Source organism: Schistocerca serialis, unplaced genomic scaffold (assembly GCF_023864345.2).
Source record: "Schistocerca serialis cubense isolate TAMUIC-IGC-003099 unplaced genomic scaffold, iqSchSeri2.2 HiC_scaffold_326, whole genome shotgun sequence".
Lineage (NCBI taxonomy): Eukaryota > Metazoa > Arthropoda > Insecta > Orthoptera > Acrididae > Schistocerca > Schistocerca serialis.
Window position 1 is genome coordinate 37,501 of NW_026047896.1, and position 5,000 is coordinate 42,500.

The following is a 5,000-nucleotide window of genomic DNA, read 5'->3' on the forward strand; positions in this document are numbered from 1 at the left end:
AAAGAGCTATCAATCTGTCAATCCTTCCGGTGTCCGGGCCTGGTGAGGTTTCCCGTGTTGAGTCAAATTAAGCCGCAGGCTCCACTCCTGGTGGTGCCCTTCCGTCAATTCCTTTAAGTTTCAGCTTTGCAACCATACTTCCCCCGGAACCCAAAAGCTTTGGTTTCCCGGAGGCTGCCCGCCGAGTCATCGGAGGAACTGCGGCGGATCGCTGGCTGGCATCGTTTATGGTTAGAACTAGGGCGGTATCTGATCGCCTTCGAACCTCTAACTTTCGTTCTTGATTAATGAAAACATACTTGGCAAATGCTTTCGCTTCTGTTCGTCTTGCGACGATCCAAGAATTTCACCTCTAACGTCGCAATACGAATGCCCCCGCCTGTCCCTATTAATCATTACCTCGGGTTCCGAAAACCAACAAAATAGAACCGAGGTCCTATTCCATTATTCCATGCACACAGTATTCAGGCGGGCTTGCCTGCTTTAAGCACTCTAATTTGTTCAAAGTAAACGTGCCGGCCCACCGAGACACTCACTCAAGAGCACCCTGGTAGGATTGCAACGGGGTCCGCCTCGGGACGCACGAGCACGCACGAGGCGCGTCGCACGCCTTCAGCTCGCCCCACCGGCAGGACGTCCCACGATACATGCCAGTTAAACACCGACGGGCGGTGAACCAACAGCGTGGGACACAAATCCAACTACGAGCTTTTTAACCGCAACAACTTTAATATACGCTATTGGAGCTGGAATTACCGCGGCTGCTGGCACCAGACTTGCCCTCCAATAGATACTCGTTAAAGGATTTAAAGTGTACTCATTCCGATTACGGGGCCTCGGATGAGTCCCGTATCGTTATTTTTCGTCACTACCTCCCCGTGCCGGGAGTGGGTAATTTGCGCGCCTGCTGCCTTCCTTGGATGTGGTAGCCGTTTCTCAGGCTCCCTCTCCGGAATCGAACCCTGATTCCCCGTTACCCGTTACAACCATGGTAGGCGCAGAACCTACCATCGACAGTTGATAAGGCAGACATTTGAAAGATGCGTCGCCGGTACGAGGACCGTGCGATCAGCCCAAAGTTATTCAGAGTCACCAAGGCAAACGGACCGGACGAGCCGACCGATTGGTTTTGATCTAATAAAAGCGTCCCTTCCATCTCTGGTCGGGACTCTGTTTGCATGTATTAGCTCTAGAATTACCACAGTTATCCAAGTAACGTGGGTACGATCTAAGGAACCATAACTGATTTAATGAGCCATTCGCGGTTTCACCTTAATGCGGCTTGTACTGAGACATGCATGGCTTAATCTTTGAGACAAGCATATGACTACTGGCAGGATCAACCAGGGAGCTGCGTCAACTAGAGCTGAGCAGCCGGCCGCCCGGGAGTGTGTCCCGGGGGCCCGCGCGAACACGCAAGCGTCCGCTCAATTATTCTGCAAACAGGAGGAGGCTGAGCTCCCCTGCACCATACACCTCGAAACCCTCTCAGGTCCCGGCGGCGCGCAGCGCCGTCCTAAGTACTTGGTCGGGTTCGAGAGAGGCGCAATCGCCCGGGGTTTGGCGAGTAGACGCTTTAGGTGCGACCACCCGTGCTCCCAACTGAGCTTGCCGCTGCCGACAGAGGCCCGGGAGCGTGCTGTCGTGGCATTGCCGGCGGGAGACAACACGCGCCACCTACGGTGACCGGCAGCTCCAACGCCAGCGCCACAGAAGGACAAAAGCCCCACTTGGGTGCCGAAGCGAACTCTCCCAGCACAGCGCACGCGCCAACACGTCCGCACAGCTGCGATACAAACCACCTGCGAGAACCGCAGAGGCGACCGAGCAGCAGACGGCGTCGCGGCGCCGAGCGCCGGGCGGCGGCGCATCCTCAGCGCACACAGTCCTCAATCGGACCAGCACACTGCAGATGTCCACCGCGCTTCGCACCGGGCCCGCGAGGACCTACTTTGGCCGCACGGCGCCGCGTGCAGGGTGCGCCGGCGCGCAGCTGCGCCGCCTGCCGCCTCCGTCGGCCGGCGCGCCTGCCACTGGCCGCCCCCACCAGCCGGCTGTAGCGCGTGCGCCCACGCACCGCGCGGCCAGCACGCCGGGAGGCCCCCCCTCACCGGCCGGGGACGGTCCCACCCAGCCACCGCCGCGTATCGCTTCACACCCAGATGCCATTCACGTTCGTGGGCATGGTGGGTATCGCTGGAACAACCGGTTGGTAGCTCAACCGATCGTCGCCATCACTGATTCACCTCTAGCGAGAACAACCGCACCACAACGGTTTACCAGTTGTTCATTTGCGTAACGTCACCAGCAAACGTAGGCGTCCATCGCCATTTGCAAATTCAACGATTGTTGCATGCCTGTGTCAGGTGTCACGACACACTATGTCTGCCCACATACACGCAACAACATGTGCACGCTTCGCGAACACGTGGAAGGTGGCCCCCGTACGTATGCGATGTCCATTGCGCGAACGACTGTCAACCGGCCTCTGTCGCATGTCGCAGATGTGGAACGCAGTGCACCATGCTATCACGGTGTGTGAGAAGAGACGACTACGTCTGACAACACGCGCCACTACATCAACAGACGGCTCATGCTGATCGCCATCCAGGGCATACCACACTGCAATCCAGCTCTTATAGGGAGACGACACGTAGCTGAGTGCACAACATTTGGACCGCATGGTTCGCCGTTGTTGGCGCAGTCGTTGTACGGTCACATGTACCACGATGTATCATTCAGTACATGAGGACCAATGTGCAGTACAGTGTGTGATTTGGACGTACAACATCAGCGGACAGTTGACACAGGCCGTACCACAGCGTAGGCTAAGTGCTTCGCCATGCGAATGCCAATGAACAACTGCAAATGCCAATGAACAACTGCAAAGGGCATTGAGCATGTACGTCCTGCTGCCATCCACATTACAGTGTATAGCTGCAAGGTGTTTAACATGAAGCGATACACTGGGGACCGGGCAGTGCGAGTAGCAAACTATATTGCGGGGGGTTGCAGTTAGGCAACACTACACTAATTTAACGCGTCGTATGACAATTACAGAGCAGGTTAAGGCCCAACGTGTGTTGGGTTAAGGCCCAACGTGTGTTGGGTTAAGGCCCAACGTGTGTTGGGTTAAGGCCCAACGTGTGTTGGGTTAAGGCCCAACGTGTGTTGGGTTAAGGCCCAACGTGTGTTGGGTTAAGGCCCAACGTGTGTTGGGTTAAGGCCCAACGTGTGTTGGGTTAAGGCCCAACGTGTGTTGGGTTAAGGCCCAACGTGTGTTGGGTTAAGGCCCAACGTGTGTTGGGTTAAGGCCCAACGTGTGTTGGGTTAAGGCCCAACGTGTGTTGGGTTAAGGCCCAACGTGTGTTGGGTTAAGGCCCAACGTGTGTTGGGTTAAGGCCCAACGTGTGTTGGGTTAAGGCCCAACGTGTGTTGGGTTAAGGCCCAACGTGTGTTGGGTTAAGGCCCAACATAGGTTGGGTTAAGGCCCAACATAGGTTGGGTTAAGGCCCAACATAGGTTGGGTTAAGGCGCAACATAGGTTGGGTTAAGGCGCAACATAGGTTGGGTTAAGGCGCAACATAGGTTGGGTTAAGGCGCAACATAGGTTGGGTTAAGGCGCAACATAGGTTGGGTTAAGGCGCAACATAGGTTGGGTTAAGGCGCAACATAGGTTAGGTTAAGGCGCAACATAGGTTAGGTTAAGGCGCAACATAGGTTAGGTTAAGGCGCAACATAGGTTAGGTTAAGGCGCAACATAGGTTAGGTTAAGGCGCAACATAGGTTAGGTTAAGGCGCAACATAGGTTAGGTTAAGGCGCAACATAGGTTAGGTTAAGGCGCAACATAGGTTAGGTTAAGGCGCAACATAGGTTAGGTTAAGGCGCAACATAGGTTAGGTTAAGGCGCAACATAGGTTAGGTTAAGGCGCAACATAGGTTAGGTTAAGGCGCAACATAGGTTAGGTTAAGGCGCAACATAGGTTAGGTTAAGGCGCAACATAGGTTAGGTTAAGGCGCAACATAGGTTAGGTTAAGGCGCAACATAGGTTAGGTTAAGGCGCAACATAGGTTAGGTTAAGGCGCAACATAGGTTAGGTTAAGGCGCAACATAGGTTAGGTTAAGGCGCAACATAGGTTAGGTTAAGGCGCAACATAGGTTAGGTTAAGGCGCAACATAGGTTAGGTTGAGGCACAATATAGGTTAGGTTGAGGTACCGTATAGGTTAGGTTAAGGTACAGTATAGTTTAGGTTAAGGTACAGTATAGTTTAGGTTAAGGTACAGTATAGTTTAGGTTAAGGTACAGTATAGTTTAGGTTAAGGTACAGTATAGTTTAGGTTAAGGTACAGTATAGTTTAGGTTAAGGTACAGTATAGTTTAGGTTAAGGTACACATTGTTGTATGGAAAGGTGTAATGGGGGGGGGGGGGGGGGGGCGGCCGGTCGGTTTGTTGATTGTGATTATAGTAAGTGGATGCCTGCGGCATCATCTGATTTGCCACGTCAGGATGCACCTTTGGCTCATGACAGGCGGCGCTCCGATTCCATGCTTGTGGCAGACCTGTGTCTTTCATTCCTGCCATTGTTTGTGTGCTGTGAGAGGAGGCAGTATTGTGATGTTGGGTGCACCCCTGTGTAGGACATGTGTGGGTGTTGGTGGCTTAGCTGAGCAATGGTGGTTGTCGGGGGGGTGGGATATTCCGTTTTCTGAGTGGACCTCCCAGTCTGGTTATGACAGTGTGGATTGTCTCATGTGGCGGAGAGGATGCACTGGGTGTTGTTCCATGCTGGTGCTTACATATTGTCTGTGTGCGTGTTACAGGCGGAGAGTAGTGCGTGATAAGAGTGTGTGGCTGCCGTGTGGTTGTGATTGTGAGCAGAGTCTTTCAGCATGTATACGGACAGTTGTATATATTATCTGTATTCTGATGGGTCTATGTATTACTAATCAGCGCCGTGTATACGTTTAATCCGGTTCCAGTCGAAACTGTTGTATC

At 53.4% G+C, this 5,000-nt stretch overlaps 1 non-coding gene across 1 annotated transcript in view; it reads right to left on the minus strand.

The window, feature by feature from the left end:
- LOC126445108 (small subunit ribosomal RNA) overlaps positions 1–1,350 on the minus strand; it is a 1,910-nt gene extending 560 nt beyond the window's left edge. Inside the window, exon 1 of the ribosomal RNA XR_007582928.1 lies at positions 1–1,350. This exon is cut by the window's left edge and continues 560 nt beyond it. This is a non-coding gene — a ribosomal RNA (small subunit ribosomal RNA).
- Positions 1,351–5,000: the final 3,650 nt, after the last annotated feature.